Here is a 23,430-nt window from a genome sequence, read left to right as displayed (position 1 = left end):
ATTAGTCAGGATGGAGGGCTCAAACAAAAATCGAGATCCACCCAACAATTAGCTGCAAGAAATGTTTTTGAAATTTTTTGGGGTGTTGTAATTAATTTAGAAAAGTAGAAACACCAGCGGCCACATGCATCAAAGTGCCCATTTGCGATTTCTTAATTGCGAAAATTAAGGAATCGCAATTAAGAAATCGCAAATTGGTATGCATGAAAAAATCGCATTTTTTTTAACGATTTCTTAATTTTCCTTAATTTCGATTCACAAATTGTGAATCGCAATTAAGGAAAACCTTCCCACTGATTCCTATGGGCGAAAAGGCCCATCGCAATCAATGGGAATGGCATTAACATTTTGCGATTTTCATTTTGCGAATCGCAATTTGCTAATGCATTTCAAGGGTGCTGAGGGGGGTTCAAAGGACCCCCCCCCCGCACCCTTGAAATGTTTTTTTAAGTGCAAGTTTCACACACACATGTCCAAAGGACATGTGTGTGTGTAACATGACACTTTCAAAAATGCTTTTTTGAGCATTTTTGAAAGAATTCGCAAATTAACACGAGGGTCAACCTCGTGTTAATTTGCTCCTCCTATTTGCGAATTCGCATTTTTTTAAACATTCATGCATTGCATTTAAGAAATCGCAAAAATGCGATTCCTTAAATGCAATCGCATTTTTAGAAAACGCAAACAATTGCGATTTTTTAAAAATTGTTTAATGCATCCCAAAAATTGATTTTGGAATCGCAAACGGCCGAATTTTCCGATTCGCACTGTTTGCGACTCCAAAATCGCTTGATGCATGTGCCCACAGGTGTCAAAGGGCCATGGAAATACCACTGGAGACAATTTAACTAAAAGAGAACCTGTTACACTAAATGAGTTACAGAGTCATACCACCACAATAAAGCAAGAGTCAGACAAGAAAGAAATATAATGATTATAATAAGGAATTTATGTCCCAAATAAAGGACAACTGGTAGTACTGTACACTGGACAATAATACAATGTGCGTGCAGAGTAAGTAAGGAGTTCAATGTACAATTGAAGAAATGGTTTAACAAAGGATCTTTAAATGAAGAGGAATTTGCATATCTCAAGATTAACAAACCTAGATTTCCCTGTATATATGCATTACTCATTATTCCTAAAGTGGCTCCTTTCCCTGCAGATGAATAGATTAATCCATTACATCAGGTACAGTTTGCAACTAAAAAAAATCAGAATATTTCCACAATGTCCTACATGCTTGTGTAAGAAATCTGCCTTTAAATATAATAGGCATTCAACATGTTTTGAATATGGTCAATGATATAGCTTGGGATGATAACATGTTTGCAACACATTTAAAAAAACATTTTGTTTGTCCTTATATCACTTCGAAAAAGTAAGCACCCTCCAGATTCATCTGCCACTCTGTATAACCTGGCATCTTTTGGCATGTTTCCCCTGTCTTCTTTGCTTTCTGACCTCCTGGGTTTGTTTTTGCTAGTTAAGTGTCTCTGTGCACTTTCTCACTGCTGTTCACGGTTAAAGTGCAAGTGCTCCTATTGTACATTGGATTATGGATTGGTCTTTTCATGATTGGCATATTTTATTTTCTGGTAAGTCCCTAGTAAAGTGCACTGAGAGTGCCAGGGCCTGTACATGAAATGCTGCTAGTGGGCTGAAGCACTGATTGTGCCACCCATCCGAGCAACCTTTCAAACGGTTCTCAGACCTGCCACTGCAGTGCCTGCGTGCAGTTTTACTGCCATTGTCGACTTGGCAAGTGCACAACTTGCTACGCCCTAACCTCCCCTTTTATTACATCTGAGTCACCCCTAAGGTAGGTCCAAGGTGCCCCTATGGGCAGAGTGCAGTGTATAAGAAAGGTAGGACATGTCCTGGTGTGTGACATGTCTTGGTAGTGAACTGCAATGTAATTTGTTTTTCACTGTTGAAAGGCTTTCTGTCCAATAGGAGAGAATGGTGAATACTTGGTAACATTTTACAAGTATATTTTCCCATTGGGACAATATAGAGAAATGGAGTTTAGTATGCCTGGACTCAGGATATGGAAATGCATCTTTTAGTAAAGATGATTTTTATGTTCTGTGTTTGAAAATGCCACTTTTAGAAAATATTTTTTTTCCTGCTTAGCCATCTTGTGTGCCTCTGCTGGGTTGTGGATTAACTGTCTAGCTTTGGAGTGACAGAGCTAGGGATTTGCATTCTCTTCAGATAGCCACTGGGGGAGGGGGTGAGGTACGTCCTGCATCTCCAGGATGAGTCAGGGCTGGGCTGAATAGACCTGGGCCGCATTTAGAGTAGTGGGAGGTGATTTCCTTGTTCCTGAATGGATCTGGTCTTCCTTGGACACAATACTGTCTCCACCTCCTGCTGAGAAGCTGGGCCAGAGAGGACCAAACTGGGTTAGTTGCCACAGGTATCTTTTCTAGGTCATGTGGTATTGTTATGTCAAATGACCTTAATTTCTTTGAGGTCTGAATATTCTAATGATTACTCTAGTCTTCATTGCTAATCTTCCTGATCTTATTTTGCAGTCTATCCATCCTTGCCTTCCACGCCAGCAGCTTCCTGTAGCTTTCACCCTGCTTGTGTTTCCTCAACATGCTTGCCCGCACCGCTGTTGTACTTTCTCCTCCAGCATAAATTTGAACTTCAATTGCAGGTCCTACAACTTCCTTTCTAGGCTTCTTCTGCTTTCCCCCTGTACCTGAGATTCTTTCAGATAATTTTCTACTAAACCTATCTCCTCTTCCAACTGTAACAACTTTCTCTCCTGAACCAGGAAACCAAGAAGTTCTTCATGGCACCCTGTAGCCAAGACTTAAAAGCATCCCAAACCAAATGAATTGAATGTCAAAGCTATATTCTATTAAAAACAATCTACTGAACCTTCCTCCCTTTCATGCATAATTCCTGGCTGAAGAAACAGTTCTCTGTTTAAAGTCCACCTTCTCCAGACCAGACTAGCTGGCATTCAGAGTTTTAATAATGATGCACTGCGGTGAGAAATATGGGTAGGAAAATACTCTATATCCATAACTCTTTCAGCTCCCCATCATCTAAACAATGATAATCAATCCTAGAGTAATGGCCATTCTTCTTGCTGTAAAAGGAGTAGGTCCTGCTTTGCCCCCCCATTACCCTGCACAAACATCACAAAGGCTCAGATTTTCTAGCATTGAAAGAAGGTAGGCCTTCATTTTGGTGCGCCAATTTTGTATACAAACTGAGGATCCATCTATATTGTTATTCAATAAAATATTTAAACCCCCACCTAAGATAATGGGGCATCATATTCAAACTATTCAGAAAAGGGTGGTCAGTGATAAAGTGTCATCCATATTTGGGCCATAATAGCTAGGTAGGTGTATCGACTTTGGCAAACTTTAAATTCTGCTACTATTAATCACACTCCACTTCCACCACTTCCACCTCAGCATTTACTTTAACCAAGATGGCAGTACCCTTCATGAAAATTAAGTCATCTGTGTACACTGTACTCTCCATCCACCTTTGTTTCATGAAAAGCCCCATGCACTCCGATCACATTAAGTGAGTCTCTTGCACCATAATAACTTGAGCTATGCTATCTCTAAGATATTGAAGGACCAAACATTAGAGATAGGTCAACCCTCCCCCTATAAACCTTAACTGATTTCTCCCAATGATTGTGACCTTATCAAACCTATATGAGGATATTTTTCTCTCCCTATGCTCCTCACCTCATGCATCCCCTCTTGGGGACCCTCCCACTCCTCCCTCCAGGCATGCTGTGCCAATTCAAGCTGCCACCCATTGGAACCATTTATAATATTTTGTTACTCCCTTACATAGCACCTATACATGTATCTAGACCCCTCAAATTATCCACCTCTTCTGGGAGCAGAAAGTTGTGCATTTTATTGGCCACCATAACCTTCAAGATTGCTGGGAACCTGAGCTGCACTACAGCCCCCATTCTTCTGAGGTCCTCCAGGCATTTGCCCAGCTCCCACCGTCTCTCTTCAGTGGGGCGGTAGATGTTGGACCTGATTTTAGAAGTAAGGCCTTGAACCTGCAGGGATTTTTCCTTTACGGCCGCACCCAGGATTATATGTCTGAAAAATAACTAGATCTTCCTGGGCTTCTTGCATCCTGGATTCAGCTTAAAGGGGTCTTGGTGTTCCCTTTGAGTTCCTGCTTCTAAGTCCATAAAGTTGATCACCTGAGGGAACTCTTTCGTAAAAAGATTCAACACAAAGAATGAGTTATTCTTCATTCTTTCCAGCTTCTCTATCAGCTCTTTCTCCTTGTGCTTCAACATATCTACCTCTTGCGTTCTCCTATTCAGTGTTAAACTAAGCTCCTAAAGCCTACTTTCTAATATGTCTGTTTGCTGGGCCAAACTAGGCAATTTTTCCCTTAGACTCAGGCATGTAGCCTGTATCTCCTTTTGAGTTGCTTTTGAAGTTGAAAATCTATCCTTAATCACTTTTGACAATGGATTAAACATTGCCTACACTGCACCCTAACCTGCCAGGTTACAATCCCCACTAAAGGTTGCCTCATCCAAAGTTGAAGGCAGCTGAGATTTCTCTACCCCTCCAATTGCTCCTTCAGTTTCCGCATCATTACCCTATGGGGCATTCAATCCCTCCAAAAGGGTTACATCTATTTGCAGTGGGATTATGTAGGTGTATTGTTGGGTGCCTGTACAGACCTCTGCCCCTATCTGACCTTGAGTCTTGCCTTCCCCAACCTTATCCTGAGTTAGCACCATCCCGTCCCCGAAGACCCTGCACTGCTCCCTCTTTTATCCACAGTGTTTACTTTAAAGTAGGACCTCGGTGAGGGTGTTACTCTGGAGCATTTGGTGACTGTGTCACTAATTCTGTCCGCGGGCAATGGATTTTATCTAGATGGAACTTTATTATGTGCTTCTTGGTATGTCGAGGGCCAAATTCTATTAATGGCTTATCTTGGAAGCTTTCCCTCCCCTTGCTAGCCTGGACACGAGTACCGGACTCAGCTTGGAAGAAGATTTTTTACCTTAAATTATCTCTTGCCCAGCACTTTGACCCCTGATGCCTGCCTGCCTGCCTCTGGTAATGACTTTATGTTCTCCTGAAGCCACCCCTGCCCCCCCCCAACTCCAGGCTTACCATGAGACCATAATCTCCCAGCTTACATAGAATCTGCTGCCGCTGGGTTATTCTTCCATATTTCTCTTCCTTGGCTCTGCACTCTTCATTCACTGAGCATGGACCTTCCCAGAGCCTCCTAACTGCTGAGACTCTTGCTGACTTGACCTGCGCTGCTCGCGCTGGAATCACTTTAGCGTCAAGGGAGGACGCACTGAGCTGCTCTGATAATATGGAGAGTGCTTACTGCCAACAACCGCTGCAGATCTGAATGCCCGCACATCGGACCCTGAACAGGCAACCAAAAGGACCAGAAAACCAGCATGACTGGAGGGTGGCCCTTATTCTGCTGGAGAAACAGTTAAACACATGCTACCAAAACGCTCAATCACTCCCATGGGCAAAGCTCCCAACTCGCTACACTAGCTGGCTGAAATGTTCTCCCTCCAGTCTCTTGCACCAAGGCTGAGACTGCAAGCCCCCTCTTGCAACACTCGATTTCATGTCATTATGTACTATCATAGAACATGAGTGGGGACTTAAATGTACACTTTCTTACCAGACAGGTTGCTAACTTCCATGAACACACTTTAATGTTGCTAGAGATGACTAAGGTCATTTTGAATAACGACATGTTTATTCATGAGGGCACTTGTTACCAGCAATTATGTGGGGCAGCTATCGGCTCGAGATTTATACTAACCTCCTAACCTTATGACCACAATAAGAGTTTTTTTAATTACCATTTTTTATTGAACAACCGTCAGCAATGTACAAGCAGTCTTGCAACAGTCACAGTAGAGAGATATTATCATTGTGAGATGGAGGGCAATGCTACACAAGAGACAGTGCAAGTACACAACAACACCACAATAAGCGATGGCAAATCATACAATTCAGTTTAACATAGGCATCACAGAAGGGGGGATCTTTGCAGCGGGTGTCACAGTCATGGGGGAGAAGGCACATCCCAACAGCTTACAAAGCACATGGATGTCACGATTCAGCAACGACAGGGTGGTCCAACAAGTAGGACTGTAGCGGGCCCCACATATCACGGGATCGAGAGGAACGGGGAAGCAATTCAGCATATGTACAAATTTGTTCTTGTCAAAGGATCATATCGCCTAGCCAGTCCTTAAACTTGGGTGCACGGCCGCGGCCCCATCTACATGCCATGTGGCGCTTAGCCAAAACCAAACAAAATGACACAAACGTTCTGTATGCAACAGGAATAGATTCAGTATATCCTATAAGTGTGATAAGTGGTGATTCGGGGATAGATGCAGAAGTCATGGAGCCTAGGGCTGTGAGGACTTGGTGCAGTAGTCATATACCACATCACATGCCTACGCAAGGTGCAGGAAATCTGCATGTTCTGCACGACATCTAGCACATCTATCTGAATCACGAAGGCCATACCTGTGGAGCCTAACTGGAGTATAGTAGCTGCGATGAAGGAATCTATAATGGATGAGATGCAACCTGCTATTCGAGGAGACCTGCTCGGTCTGCTTGCAGCACTAAGCCCACTGTTCATCAGTTACCTCCTGGTGCCAACTCAGCCCCCCATCTAGCTCGAGAGGTGCAGGGCGGGAAATCGCTATACACATACAGAGTGTGATAAAGTGTAGATAGTAAGTGTGAAGCGGACTACGCCTGAAGAAGTTTATGGAGAGGTGTCGAGGTGGCTGGTTCAGAAGCGAACGTGGAGTGACACACTTCTGTAGAACAAAGAAACTTCTCATGGGTCCCAGTGATACTTAGTCCTTTTAAACCAACAAAGAAGAAATTGGCACAGAAGCTGAAATATAAAAGAGCATCTTTATTAATCTCAAATGAGTGAGACTCCGTCACACAGAAGCCTTAGCAACTGAATGAGGCAGTCTGAGGAGTGCAGAAAACAGAGGCCTTATATATGCTTATGGTTACATACTCAGCATAAGACCAAGAGGCAGTCCTGGCTCATGTAAGCATGCACAAATGACTAATATGGACATGCAAGATCTGCTTGCTCAACAAAGTGGGAGGAGAGTTACTTCTGCATGCAGCAGCAAAAATAGCCTGACAGTTATACTAGAGAAGCAGGTGCATTCTACTAGCTAGGCCCCTCTGGGCATGTGCGAAGGTGGAAGATGCTGAATATAGTTTGTCTCTAGGCAGATTTCAAGAGCAGTTAACAGAAAGGTAGGACAGAGCACAGGGCGAGCACATGGCGAGCACATGGAAAACAAAATGGCTGCCAGAAATACAAAATGGCTTTCACAAAGCGGATAAGATAACTTCTAAATACAGGATGGCTTCTGTTAATGCTAACCCATTGCTGCCAATTTACAACACCTGTATACCATGACGTAAATGAGCATACAGAAAAAAGTCCATGGTAGACAGTGGGGGGTCATGACATAACTGTTTGAGGGTACGGAACTTGCTCGCAATGTAAAGGTCCCCTCAGGTTCGAATATTAAGAGTATGTGCATGTTCCTAAAAATGCCTTCCTGCCGTAGTGCCATATCAGGGTGGTAGGCTAGCGGAAGAAGAAGGAAGTAAAGGCCAGGTGTCGCCGTGTGCTCCAAAATGCGAGTCCAAGCATGTATGGTGCAGTTCTCAGAGGTCAGACTATGCCCCTTGGGTCCAACCCTGGAGAGTATAACGCCATTAAGCGGGATAGGGTCTGAAAGCCAATGTTCCGTGGCGACATGAGGGGTGCATCGGGGGGAGTGGAACCAGTAATGAGCAGAGTGTGCCTGTGCACCGATATAGTATAGCTCATAGTTTGGAATGCCCAAACCTCCTTGTGCATAGGGCTCTGTCAGCGTGTCCCATTGGATGCACAGCTGCTTACCGTCCCAGACTAGTCTGATCAGTTCAGACCGGAGAGTACGAAAGAAATGTCACCCAGGATCGTAAGGAATATTGAGAAATAAGTAAAGGAATTTCAGGAGTATGACAATTTTTTTAAGAGATACACGACCGGCCATAGTCAGGGGCAGTGCTATCCAGCGAATAATACAGCCAGTAACATGTTGTATTGCACAGACATAATTAAGGTGCATGAGCTTATCCCTTTCCGCCATAACACGTATCCCTAGGTACTTAACCTCGCGTCGTACCACATAATGGGGTAGTTCATGTCAAATGGGGTGTCGGCACTAGTCAGCGGGAAAATTTGTGATTTAGTCTAATTTATGTTAATGCCTGAATAGCTGCCGAATCTAACAAACTTGCGCATGAGTGGGTTTAAATTTTAACTTGAGTTTTTTACATAGAGGGTGACATCGTCCGCATATAGGGATATGAGGACAGGCCGTAGGAGGCATCGTAGACCCACATAATTGTAATGTTGCCTAATCCTCACCTCAAATGGTTCCATTACCAGGGCAAAAAGGAGTGGGGAGAGGGGGCACCCCTGGTGTGTGCCTTGGGATAGGGAGAAGAAAGGAGAGGTGTGCCCATTGATCAAGACTCTCACTGCAGGTGAAGTGTACAACAACCGAATACAGGAGAGGAAACCTATAGGGAGTCCCATACAATGCAGAACGGTAAACAGATAATCCCATTCCACCGAGTCAAAAGCCTTGGAGGCGTCTAAAAAACGGCCACAAGTTCCAGTTTGGGATCGACTGTCTGCAAGATGGGAAACAGGGTTCTAAGATTATGGGATGGCGCTCTACCTGGTATGAAACCTGCCTGATCCAGAAAAACTAATGTATCCAGGAGAAGGCACAAGCGGTTAGCCAATAATTTAGCAAGGATCTTGGTGTCAGTGTTCAACAGGGACAGGGGTCCGTAAGATTCACATCGGTCAGTAGGTTTAGCCGGCTTTAACAAGGACGTGATAAGGGCTTCCCTCATAGAGGGCGGAAGATTTTGTGACTCGTGCGCCTCTAGGAAAACTTATTTTAGTATCGCGAGTAGCTGATCAATGCATGATTTGTAAAAATCGATGGGTAGGCCATCAGAGCCCGGCACCTTGCCCAACCTCATCTGCATATTAGCTTCACGCAGCTCGTCATCTTCAAAAGGCGCGGCTAGGAACTCGCGTTGCGTGTTGCCCAACCAACCCAGGGTTATGTCAGCGAAAAGGGGCCTAAGTCTGGAGGAGACGTACGTTGGGTTTTATACAAATTCCTGTAGAACGTAGTAAATGTTTGGAGTATGTCTTGGCTGTCTCTATGTTGCACACCCATCTCATCTACCACTTCCAGCACGTAATTAGAAAAACAACGTTGTTTAATATCGTTAGTTAGGGCATGGCCAGGTCACCCACCCTCCCCATAACGGCGAGCAGTGAAGTATTTACCTCGGAATGCTGTGGTCGTGTCGTGAGGCAGTACGTTTTTCTCGGAGCACAGCTCTATGGGTGCCCAAATTATCATCCCACATGTTAGACTACAAGCGTTTTATCTCAATCTCCAGTCATTGCAAATTACGTCTGATGTCTCGGAGTACCACGCAACCTCCTAGACATGCCCACACCTCGGACAGTGACCTTAAAGGCCTCCCAAAGTGTGCTCATGTGATCTACAGAGCCTTTGTTTCGGGCAAAAAATCCTTGATCTCCTCCCCAAGCTCTGCTTGAAATACAGTGTCTAAAAGGGACTTGGGTGTCAGTCTCCAACATCGGGGGGTGGCCGCTGGGTCGGGGGGGGGGCTATCTCCAAGCATACGGGAGCATGATAAAAGTATTTGTGGGCAAAATGAGCAGCTGAGAGAATCCAGAGATTCGTGCCCCAAGAGCAAAGCCAGTAGTCGAGGCAAGACCACGAGGCATGGCCTGATGTGAAAAAGTACCCTCCCTCCTAGCTGGATGTGTGTACCTCCAGGCATCTACAAGCCCGTACTCCTCCATTATCCCAGAGAGAGCTTCACATATATTTGTGTAGTGGTGTGCTGAGGGGTTGGAGCGGTCTAATGCTGGGTTCAAGGTTCTTTTAAAATCACCACCCCAAAGCACATGTATGGAGACAATGTCTAATATACGTCCCCATAGAGTAGTGAGGTAATTGGGATCATCTTGATTAGGACCATAGTTACAGGCCAAGGTGACTGACTGTGTACCCAGAGTACCCCACATCAGGCAGCTACGTCCTGAGGTATCATTGTATGTGCCTTCCAGTATAAATGGTGTATTTTTTTTAACCAAAATTAGTGTACCACTAGAGTATGTCGAGTAGCAGGAAAAAGTACGGGCAGAGGCCCACCTATTGCCATAGTTTGATGGTTTGCGGTGATCCATATGCGTCACCTTGAGCAGAGCGATCTGCACCTGATGGCGATCTAAATAGGCCAAGATCTGTCTCTATTTACGAGGATCCCAAAACACCCTGACATTCCATGTAAGGAGTTTGATACTAAGGGGCCTAGGTTGTGTTGACATGATAAAAGAGGGGGATGGAACTGAACTGGAGGTTTTCGTTCAACAATATTGTCAGTAAGCTTGCCAAACTTAACAAATTGTAAGACATGTACATTGCACTTTAGGCACCTTGATGCCCTTGGGCTAAGTCGCGCGTTACAAGTTTCAATTCATTCATTCATTCATTCACTTGACGGAACAGAGAAAATTCTCCCCTATCCATCCCACCCCCCAACAAGAAATATTGCAGCAAAAGTGATGATAAAACAGTCATCAAATCTCAGATCCCACCCCACCCACAACAGCACCGCAATCGTGCTGGTATAAGACCTCCCACCCAATGAGCTCCAAAAAGTCAATAAGTGTTCACAATTCCAGAAAAACGAACCCCCTCCCGTGACCAGCATTGCCATATCATAACCCTGAAGGGAAATAGAAGAAATAAATCTTCTCCCCAAGGGGGAAACCAGCAACGCAGATGGGGGAGGGCTGCCCGGTTAAATAGTTAAGGTACCTATTGATTGTATAAGAGATTTACAGCAAAAGATGCAACAATAAGGGTCATGGCAATTGAAGCAACACAGCGCACTTATCTGACCAGGACCAGCTGACAAATACAGAAGGTTTCCCAACAGTTCATGAACGGTGAGGTTGTAGAAGAAGGTCCGGGGCCCTGCATGAAGTGCACATGTCCATATTTCAAAGCGAACTTAATCGGGAGAACAGAGGGCCTCTATCCTGTTGTCGATCAGTTGCTGGAAGGTGAGGATGATCTGGGGTCACCGTCCCGGCGAGTGTTTGGCCAGCTTCTTCAGAAAGTCATCCACCTGTTGTGGATTTACACAGATGATGTGTTTGCCGTCGTGGAAGATCCGGAGTTTTGCAGCGTATAAGAGGGCATATTCTATGTTGGCCTTGCGGAGCTTTTGCTTTGCAGGTAGAAATTTCCGACGTGCCTCCTGAACTGCGAGGGTGAAATCCGGGTAGACAGAGCAGGCATTGCCCTCGAATTGCAGCGGTTTCGTTTCGAGGGCTTTTTGCAACGCAACATCGCGGTCCCTGAAATTAAGCAGTCTGGCGATAATGGGTCTTGGGGGGGCACCTGGTGGTGGACGTGGCCCCAGAGAGCGGTGTGCGCGCTCAACTACAAGATGAGGTGAGAAGGAGTCTGCACCAAAGGAACCCTTCAGAAGTCGCTCAACGTAATCCTCCATCCGTCCAATATGTTGGTCGATTCCGACATACCAACTAAGCGGATATGATTGCGGCGGCCACGAGCTTCAATGTCCTCATTCTTTGCTGCAATGACCATTAGCAATTTAGCCATGCCCGTGACACGATCCTATAGTTGAGATGTGGTATCTTTAGTCTCGATGATGAGTCGCTCAGCCTCCTTAAGTTGCCCATCATGCTTGTCGACCTTGTGAACCACAAAGCCGAGGTGATTATTCATAGTGTCCATCTTCCCATGCAAGTCTATCATACTGTTCTGAAAAAAAAAGCTTTCTTTTATTTGGTGTAAATCTATTGAGTCTTTTTTGAGAAATTAATGTTTTAAAGAGGGAGTCGGGTGGACCTGAAAGGGTTTTTCCTCAGAACTAGTTAAGAATATCTGGATGGTTCATCTGAAATGAGTCCTGAAATATTGAAAAACAAAAACAATGAAGGAGCTTTTTCTTCCATCTGACATACTGGTAGTGCAGTACCAGTGCCAGGAGCCTGGTATCGATTGAGCTGATTGGCTATCCATAACTTTGAACAAAATGTTGCAGCCACCATTATAGAATATGAAAACTCTGTCTCTGTGTCATAAAAATAATTGAAAAAGCTCACAAGGGTAGAGCATGGGCACATATAGAGCCCTAGAACCACTTTTTGGGGTCCTAAAGGTAACCCCTCCTTAAGTCATTTTTGGGGGAAGCTGATACCACAGGACCCATCCCTGCACCTGGTACTGTGGTATCCATTTAGGCACCCCATGGTACCACATAACTTGTAGCACAATGTGAGAAAGTGGTTTATTAGTTGGAGGGGATGTGGGCCCTCACCTACTAACAATGCCACAATTATGTACTAAGTCCTGTTAGGTCTCAATAAATTAAACCTGAGTTCAATCTTTGGAAAGTGCAGCACAGAGATGGGAGGCTTACCTTAGGAGAAATGTGTAAAACATTTATCAATGCCAAAACAGTTAAAAAGTAGAAAACACAACAAAAAACCCAATCCAATTTATTAAAATAGGGTTCTTTTTAATGAACAGGAAGATACAAGAACAGCAAAAATCAGATATAGGGAACTGTAGATATAATTCTTAGAATTTGTCAATAATTCTAGTGCTAACCACGGGTATCTGGCCATGCTAGACCCAATCGCATCCAGCTTTTAGGGTCTCTCTCCACATGTTCAACAGCAGACGCAGTGCTTCTTCTATCTTCCACTTTATTTTCTTTGTTTATACATGTCATCGAATCTTCTCTATAGCGTCAATATACTGCAAAATAAAAGCACATTTCAGAATACATTTTTATTTAATGATAATGCTCTTTCCATTTAAGAGGTGATTTATAATAATGCTCATTGTTTCATAAAACACATTTTAAATATTAGCAGACTATCCTAAACAAGAGCACACATTTCTCAAAACATTAACAAACATAGCTTCAGTTTCAGGCAAACAATTTGTGGGTCACTACAATAGAAAACCATCACAGGAATGGTGGTCTGATGGGGCGAGCAGACCACCATGTCTCTGATTGCTTTCAAATTAAGCTATTTTACTCTTAAACAGACTCAAGGGTCTTGGGGTGTCAGGCATGGCCTGGGCCTGGTTCCGCTACTTTCTAGAGGGGCGCATGCAGCAAATGGTTATCCAATCTTACACCTTCACCGCCAGCCCCCTTAAGTGTGGGGTTCCGCAGGGCTCAGCCCTAAGCCCTACGCTTTTTAATGTGTACCTTACTCCTTTGACGGCAGTAATTGAGAAATATGGGGTGAAGGTTGTCTCATATGCGGACGACACACAATTAGTGTTTTCCTTCAAAGATCAAAGCGAGACAGACTTTGTTAATTTTAAGCAGTATCCTTTGAACATCTCATCCTGGTTGACAGAGAACTGCTTAAAATTAAACACATATAAAACGGAGGTCCTGTTTTTTAATCAACCTATTACCCCACGGCCAGAGCCCTGGTGGCCGGTTGAGCTAAATTGGCCGTCTCTTCCAGATATCTCTGCCAGGAATTTGGGCTTCAAGTTTGACACACAATTGTCTAGCAAATTGCTAATTGCCCATTTTTCTGGGCTGTGTTTTTGGAAGTTGAAGACTCTCCGGCGCTTTCTTCACTATATACCTATGGAATGCAGGAAGACTGTGGTGCACCCATTGATCACCTCCCAACTTGACTATGCGAACAGTCTTTACATGGGACGTCCGGAGTACTTACTCAGAAGACTGCAGATTATTCAAAACGCAACAGCTAGGCTTGTGCAGAATGTGCCAATGCGTCACCACATAACCCACCATCTGATCAGTTTTCACGGGTTAGCAGTGAAAAGAAGAGTAGAGTACAAGGCTCTTACTTTGGCTCACAGAGCAATGAACAACATTGGTCTGCAATATCTGAGGCGAAGATTTGTCAAATACAGCAATGAGAGAGCACTCAGATTTAATGACAAGAACTTTCTGGTCATCCCACGGTTTGCAAAGGCCAGGACCGGAGGCCGTTCCTTCTCAGTGAAAACTGCTACTCCGTGGAATACCATTCCGGAATACCTAAGGACGATCCACACTGAACAAACTTTCAGGAAAGCATTAAAAACATGGCTCTTTGCACTTCCCTAACTCTACACCACCGGTTTTCCATGCCTATGTCTAATAGCACTACTAGCGTCGGGACACCTCCGTAGGAAGTAGCTGCGCGCTTTATAAGCTATCTATTATTATTATTATTATTATTATTATTATTATTTTATTTTATTTTGAAAGCAGCCATTTACCTTAAAAACTGGGCCAACCTTTAAAATAAGTTTCCTTTTTTGTGAAAGCTCGTTTACAAGTTGGTAGTGGTCCGTAAACTTTCTTTACAATCATAAAGGGGAACGCATTACCACTGCCTTTGAAATGTCTGTAGATTTACTGGTTTTTGTGACAGAATTTCAGTTAGAAAAGATTGATACATATCATCCCAATTTGGTTTTGGAAGGGACACCTACAACACGCCGTTCCAGATACCAAATCGGTATGGATTTGGAATCACATTTTAGGAGGTAGACAAACTTTTACAACTCCCAAAAAGGGATTAGTAACAGGAAAAAGCATTTTTACTGTCAAAAACTCTGGTTCGGAACATTTGTGACCATAAAATGCTTAGTAGATCCTGTCCTTACTCCCCATTAGTGGAAGTACAAAATTGGCAGTGCCGGGCGGGCCTTTTATTCTAGTAGGCATTTCCTGGAGGGCTGGAGCCATTTGAGGCTGAATTAGAAGGCCCATGGTTGCTACTGGTGCCAATTTCACTGTCCACAGATCACCAAGGTTAATTGCAACAGGCACGGGGGGGGGCTTTCAGACAGAACAAGAGAGAGGGAAGGTAGTAGAGGGAAAGCAAATCAGAGAGAGAGAAGAAAGAAGGATAACGAAAGAATGTATGATTGGAAAAATATAAAGTAAGGAGAAGAAGGGAGTGGGGCTGGCTGGATCTTTTCTTTTAGGGCTGCTTTTGGTACCCAGTCCGGCCTTAAAAATGGCCACAGATCGTTCTACATGTTCTAATTTCATATGAATAGTCCTAAAGTATTCCCTTTTCATTTTCATTTTAGATGTTTTGTGGCCAATTCACAAAGGCATATCAATATATGAAAAAAAATAATAAAGGAGTTTTAATTTACGTAACCCAAACAGTGGCGTAACATAAGCCCCTGCAGCCCCCACAGGGGACCCGAGCTCTGGGGGCGTGGGGGGGGTGGCCCTCAGCAAAAGTGGCAGGTGGTGGGCTGGGGAGGGGGCCCCCATCAATGTACTTTGCAGGAGGGCCCCCTCAATTTTCTTTATGCCACTGACCACAAAATGTCTTCATAAATGTCTTCATAAACATACCCTAATCAAATTATGTTAAGTATCTTTCTCGGAGCAGGTAATTATTCCTGTAGGATGAAGGACGTGACTGGGACAACATACCACACATTTTACAGCATAGAACAATATATTTTCTAACACAGGCGATAGTTGTGTCTTCAGAATTAAGAAAATGCATAAATTGTATGATGACCTTCATGTACACAACAGTCTTCTCTCAGTGTTTCTCAAATGGCTGCATAACTTCAAATATGTAAGCAGTGTTATTATGGATCTAGGGGCATTACAAGGAAATGACAGAGTGTGAAGCTGCTAAAAAATTTGCAGCGCCACACTGTGCATTTCCAAAATGCAGGGATGCTGCATATTTACAGTAATATGGCGCACTCCTGTGTTTTCCCTAGTGCTGGCACTAAAAATAGCTGCCTAGCCCCAATGCAGACACCCTTGCACCATGCCTGCATTGAAGATAATAATTGTTTATGTACAGGAAGGTGTCCTTTCCTGCACACAAACAATAAATAATGGTGATTTGTTACTTCTATGTGTGCTGCATTCTGCAGCACACATGGAATTAGCAAATTGCCATTATTTAATGATTGTTTATGTGCAGAAAGTGAAACCTTCCTGCACAGAAAAAATCATTAATGACATTTTGCTCTTTCTATGTGTGCTGCAAAATGCAATACACATTGAAAAAGCAAAAATGAGGAAAAATAAAAGTATTTCTCCTCGCTGCGGCATTCCAATGCCTCCTAGTTTATGGGGTTAGTTTTTGGCGCTGCCTCAAATTTATACCTTTATGCAAATCTGGGGGCAGTGTGAAAAAAGCAATGGGTGTTGAGGTGGAATGCCCACAGCAACACCCATTGCACACCGCATTCACTCAGAAACCTGCATGAAAGAGTAACATATTAACAAAGCGGTGTTAAGCCACGAAAAGTAGCTTAACACCACTTTGTACACATGGTGATGACCATTGCGCCACCGGAACGTCCAAAAAGTGACGTTCTGGTGGCGCAATCCTCTTGTATATATGCCCCCACGTTTTTGCACATGATGTAAAAACATGCTGCAATTTTTGTATTAGGTAAATATATGTAGCAGGAGTGCAATGCCTTAACCGGCATGGGCATGTGGCAAAGAAACTGGCTAACCTCCCGTTATGAATGTTCTGCTGGAACTGAAGGTGGTATAGCAAGCAGGCTAAAAACGTATAAGCACCTATGCGAGAAAATAGGCCGTGAAAATAATGATGACAGAGGTGAAATACATGAAGACAGGAGATGGAGTTAGAAGCAAATTTAGGTTTCAGAAAGTAATCAATGCCTCTGAAATTGTAAGGTTGTTGAGGTCTAGCGTGGTTTTTGTACAGTTGGCTTCGTCACATCTTGTACATGGACTTTAGAGAGGGAGCATATCGATCGCCATTGTCAATAGAGACAAATACTCTTCTTTTCAAAACTAACAACAACATGTTGTAAGTACAGGACGAGAAGTTCATGCCATCAAAAAGAACAAAACGTCTTATGTTGTGATGGGTAAAAAGGTAAAGGAATTTACCGCAGCTTCCTGCTCAAGAAAATGGGAATAAATGGCATTATTGGGATTGTCTGGGACACAATCATCGAAAATGGTTTCTACAATTGGTTACCATTTTGTTTCAAATAAACTGCTAGAAAAATGCTGTGCAAACGGTTCCACCAGATTTAAACCAAAGGAACAGTACATGAACTTAGCTTTTGTGTAAATAGTATTGCTATCCATCTGAACATAGTACTATACTAGTGGCAGTGGGCACTTTCACAAGCTCATTGTCTGCCTCTTGATGTGAGATTCCTGAGCTAAAATGGTGGGTATCATTTGGATACATTGTCTGCTACTCTAGTGCCTAAGACTGATAAAACATTATCTTCGGGTCCTGAGTGGACCTCTTTGTGCATGTTATACCTTTCTGTTGTAATCTTCCTTTACCTGCTGCACTCTCCTTTCAGTAGTTCTCTGCCTACCTGCTCAGCTTGTGATGAGGTCATGTAGAATGTTGGTGTGTGTTTGTTTGAGTGGAGTGTCAGTTGATCTGGAGGGCTGAGCAGCCAGGAGGCTGCTCCTGGTGGGGCAACTTAAGGGACAACTTAAGAGGCACTTAAAGAACTTACTATCTTTCTATAACTTAAGAATAAATATATTTGGCGTAACTATAAGACCCAGACTACGCATCATCTTTCATTACAATACTGACGACGAGTTGGAGAACTTACGTGATCTACATTGAATTGGCGTATACATATGGAACTGGAGGAGTGCAAAAAAAAAAAAAAAAAAGAGAAGCTAACTGACTGTCAATACGAAACTGAGGAAGAACAAGCAAAAGAAGCCAACTGTCTGTCCATAAGAAACAGAAGAAGCGCACGTAAGAGAAGCAAACTGGCTGTCCACATGCCCCACCAGTGACCATAGACCGGTCGGCCCCAACGTGGATGTGCCAGTACTTGTTGAACTTGGGTGAGTGTTCCCATTTGTGATCGGTTTGCCTGCTAACCTAAAGATTAAACCTGCATAACGGCGTGTGACATTTCCTGATGTTCATTGTATGGAAAAGCTGACCTTTGAAGCAGACTGGAAAAGCACAACATGTTTGTGGATTTCAAAATCTTTTAGATATGCGCAGCACGTTTTGGCAGTGGAAGTGAAAGCGTGTCTTGACTGTAGAAGAGACGCGCTTGCAGCGTGTTTTGCCAGCTAAAGAGACTTTTAACTTTAAAAATCCAGCCAGCGTTTCTTTCTGTGCTAACTAGCTCACCGTTTTTCTTGTGAGTGACGGTTGGTCCTTGGAGCTCTTTCCAGTTCGCCTGCATGCCTGGAATAATGACGTCTTTGGAATTCTTCGTGGTGTTAGTGAAGGTCTCCTTTGACCCTTGTGACGTTTGATTTGAGAAGGCTACCTCCGTCACGTCGGCGTTATGTTCAGCGCCTAAGCGTGCCCAATTTCCTTTAGAAAGCGATGCTGAACGACGCTGTGGCAGCCATCTTGGCACATTGGGAAGAATCCTTTTATTGTGCTGAGAACCACGACGTTTAGCATTGAAGTATGGAGATCGCAATGTTTTTGTTTTCCGGTTTGGTTCACGACGTCTATCAGGTCCCTTGCATGAACTCTAGATTTAACCTGCACCAACTGGACTATGGATGAATGATTACTTTAATTAGACTTTTGGGCGAAGTTTTAGACTTTCGGATGAGGTATCGCTCATCTTCACATGGACTGGACTTTCCGGTGAGGTATCGCTCATTCTTTTACTTGGATTGGACTTTCGGGTGAGGTATCGCTCATCTATCTTGACCACGGTGACCACGTTTATTGTTTTAGTTTGTTGTGTTACTATCTACCTTATGATGTTTACATTTTGGTTTTCACAACATTGTTTAGGGGGCATGTAACAGTTGTATGCTTGTTTTTATGTTATGTGGAGCATTATCAGAATGGTGTTGTTTTTATGGAAGACGTCGCGAATCTTCCCGTATTTACAACATTCCTTACTTGAGACAGCTCACCGGATCATGAGACTTTATTATTTTTGCTGGTCATTTGTAGTTTCTGTCTCTTGTTTTCTGGTGTGGTGGTTGGTAAATGTGTGTGGTATTTCTCTTGCCTCTACTGGTGTGTTCCTTTTCACAGTTGTACGTGTGTGTCATGGGTTATAAGATATCCCTAATTTTAGTTTGTCGTGGGTTATAGTAATCCATATTTTGTTTTCCGTGGGTTTAGTTTCCCAAAATCTGTTTACCTTAGGTTTAAAGAAACCTATCAGATGTTTGCCGTGGGCATGGCGTTTTCCATAATTTGTTTTCCTTTGGGTATGTTTTCCCAAAATTTTTGTCTATCTTGGGATTAGTTATTCCCATAATTTGTTTTCCTTTGGATGAAGGAGTGCCCAGGGTGTGTTGCTTTTGGATTGGCGTGGCTCGCGGTGTGCTTGCCTTTGTTTCGAAGTGTTCATGGGTCAGTGTTTTGGATTTGCAGTTGGCAGGGTGACCCATCATATGTTTGCCTTGAGTTCTAAATAATCTTATTTGGTTAGTTTTGGATTTACAGTTACCCATAATTTTTTCTTTATGGGTGTTGGCTCTGTCATGTAGCGTTTAGGTACACCGTGTGGTGTGTTGTTCATGGAAACGCAGTATGTAATTTTTTTTATTGAAAAATTTTGACTTGCATTCCTTGTTTTCCTTATTTTATCAGAGAGTAGGGTATATTACATGTTTTTTTTTTTACTGTCAATTGTGTGTTTTACCATCTCTATACAATATTGAGTAAAGGGGTAGGATGTGTAGTATGTTTTAATTCATGGTGTTATAAAAGGGGTAGGTGGCATGTTTTATTTCATGCATCTTTCCTCTCTCTTTTGTTGTTCCACTACACTACTTCCTTACATTTGTCTGTTATGGTCTTCATAGCAATCGGAGGTGATGTCCCTTTTCTTTTCACTGCTTTCAATGCATCCTCCTGTGCTCTAACGTGTGTCTAACAGCTTCACACTTTCTAATTGTTTTTCATATTATAATGGGGGAGATGTGTTGTAATCTTCCTTTACCTGCTGCACTCTCCTTTCAGTAGTTCTCTGCCTACCTGCTCAGCTTGTGATGAGGTCATGTAGAATGTTGGTGTGTGTTTGTTTGAGTGGAGTGTCAGTTGATCTGGAGGGCTGAGCAGCCAGGAGGCTGCTCCTGGTGGGGCAACTTAAGGGACAACTTAAGAGGCACTTAAAGAACTTACTATCTTTCTATAACTTAAGAATAAATATATTTGGCGTAACTATAAGACCCAGACTACGCATCATCTTTCATTACAATACTTTCCTTTGCCTCTCGTGACTCCCGCTGTTAGTGGCATTCTCAGCAGTAGCTGTGCACACTAGTGTACATGACTTCTTTTCAAACTGTGGGTATTTGGCCTTGAGAGACGCTGGATGGTGGGGATATTAAGTCTTTTTTTTTTTAGAGACCCATGCTATTGTGTGTGTGTCAATATACTCCCACGGTTATGTCAAGGTTTACCTCTCTCTTCAATACTTAATTTGTAAAGAAATGAGAGTAGTGGCCAAGATTGTTCTTGGTAATCTGCCATCAGCACTGACAAATACCAGGATGCTGAATACCAAGGCTGACTTCTCTTAGGTCCACCTCAAGCCTCTTTCTTCCACCCCCTAAACCACCTGTTCCTTTATCACACTCTTGCAGCTTCATGTTCACCCCTGAAGTCTCACTTTGCCACTGTTTCCTCTCTTTCGCTTCTTTTTTCATTTTCTGCCTCAAATTTAATGATGAAAAGTAAATCCTGGTCTGCCCAAAATGAGTGACGGTACCACCAACAGAAGATACCTGTATAAATTAGGCACAGTTCTCCCTCTTGCGGTACCTACTGTAACATACTGGTTGTTTAACCCCTTCCGCGCTCATGACGAGCTGAGCTCGTTATGAGCTACACCGCTCGCACGCTCATGACGAGCTCAGCTCGTCATGTAACGCGGCTTTTCAAAAAACGCAGCGCGCATGCGGTTAAGGGAGAAGATGCTTTCTCAGCTTCAGCTCGAACATAGTGTACTCACAGGTTCTGGATTTTTTAAAATAAGAAGCATCTCTCATTAATCCAAAAGGCGTGTTTAGATTTTCTTTTTATTCCATATCCCGCAATGCATGGATTTGCCCCATCACTTTAGTAATCCTTAGTGCATTTTCACATTTTCACCATCACTCAGTGATCATGAAAGCATCTTCATACTTACTATCAGATACTTTTGGACGACTCCAGATTTGCACTATCTCTTAGAAGTCTTGGTTGCATAGTCACATTTACACATGCTGGATAATCCTTAACGCTTGCTCAGATTTGCCCCGTCACTTAGTGATACTTGTGGGTTTTCAGATTTGTTCCTACGCTTAGTAATCATTGGTGGATGTTCAGATTAACATAATCACTAATCCCTGGAACAAACCCAGATTTGCCCATCACTCAGTTATCATCAGTGCATGCCCATATTTGCAGAACGAGAACTACTTCAACCACATGTGGTCCATACAGAACACACAGCCCAAAGGAAAGTAACCAAGGTGTACAAATCAGGGATGCACACCTACTTTCTTTCCTCATGTCTCCTCTGTAGTCATGTTTGAGAATGTGTGCATGTGCTGGCGTGTGTTATACACTCGCTAACAAACACATACAAAAAAATGACCACATAGTATTGAAGACAGACACACCGGGTAAGATTTCCTTAGAATTCATTCAACACAGCGCAGCAAGCCAATTATCATTGCCATGGCCATTATGCCATTTACAAAATGGCTAAGGCTCCCAAGCTTCCTAGGGCAGTATGAAGAGTGAGAAGACTCCCAAGAGGTTAAAACGAGAAATAACATTTACAATGAAGTCTTCTCCACGTACTGCCTTTACAATTTGGTCTTTACAACGAGCGTCTTTACCCCTTCATTCCTTTACCACACCAGTCTTTACGATTTGCCACAAGGAAAGCGGCATTGGACTTTGAAGTCCAGTGCTTTCTCTACTGTTGCACAGACTGGAGTTGGAATAGTAATTGATACCTCTCCAAAGTCCAGCCCTTTCCCGTTAAGCAAGTTGTTGCTCGAGGTTAAGACTTGCGTAGTAAAGGAATGCAGTGATAAAAAGAGGTCGTTGTAGAAACCACATTATAGAGCCATGCTTTCTAATGGCTTGCGAGGTTCCGACATGCAACCAGTTAAACAGTTGTGTATTCAGCGTTTTTCTATACTATAGAATCTGCTTAGTTAGTTGGATGCATGTGACATTTCATCTCTGATTTGTACCTGATCTCTGACCCTACAGCAACTTCCTGATTTCTGCGAGACTGGATAATGCCACACAGTTCTATGTCTGATTAGTAATAAATTCAAAGCTGTTTTTGTGGGCGCAAACATTCTTGATTGAGTTGCTGCATCATTGCCTCCTTTGTGAATGCAGTGGTTGAAAGCCCTATCAGGTATATGAGAGCCATTCGAAATCTGTGATTTTGCAGCCATTGTGTTTTACACATAACTATGAATTTACCTAATTTGGCACAACATTCATCACCTGTTGCATAATCTACAGATTTTAACAGAAAATTGTTGTTTATAGCTCAAACTGAACAAAGATTACCAACAACGCAGCAACACTCTGGGTCGATTCCAATTCGGGCAAAAAAATGTCCGTACGATTTGTATCCGGAGCCCTCTCCGTACGAATTGTACCCGTCCGTCCGAGTTGCGTAGTACGATCCGTATTCCGTGAATCCGTCCGAATCGTCGTGATCCGTACGTATAGCAAGGCTGAAACCGTGAACCGTACGACTCGTACACATGCCGTACGACTCGTACACATGCCGTACGGCCCGACGAGTACGATCCAGACCGGGGTATGAGGACCGGATTCGTACGGTCCATGTCAGGTAAGAGTCGCACGGAAAAGCACACAAACACATACACACCATACACCATACGGTGCGTACCCCTGCGATCATGGGGTGTATGAGCCGTACCCCATGTATGATGGGTGTACGAGCTGTACCCCATGTACGATGGGTGTACGAGCCGTACCCCATGTACGATGGGTGTACGAGCCGTACCCCATGGACGATGGGTGTACGAGCCGTAACCCCTATGTACGATGGGTACACCCATCGTACATGGGGTACGGCTCATACACCCATCGTACATGGGGCATGGCTAGTACACCCCATGATCGCAGGGGTACGCACCGTACCCGGGGTGCCGTTCCGTGCCTGTTTCGGCGTGAACTCTGCTTTTACGGCTGTTTTCAGCTCCCGTAGAAAAAGGGTTGTACGGTGCGTGCCCGACA

The sequence above is a fragment of the Lissotriton helveticus genome, chromosome 8 (genome assembly GCF_964261635.1).
Source record: "Lissotriton helveticus chromosome 8, aLisHel1.1, whole genome shotgun sequence".
In the NCBI taxonomy this organism is placed as follows: domain Eukaryota; kingdom Metazoa; phylum Chordata; class Amphibia; order Caudata; family Salamandridae; genus Lissotriton; species Lissotriton helveticus.
The sequence above is the reverse complement of the archived record's forward strand: the minus strand, read 5'-3'. Positions refer to the sequence as shown.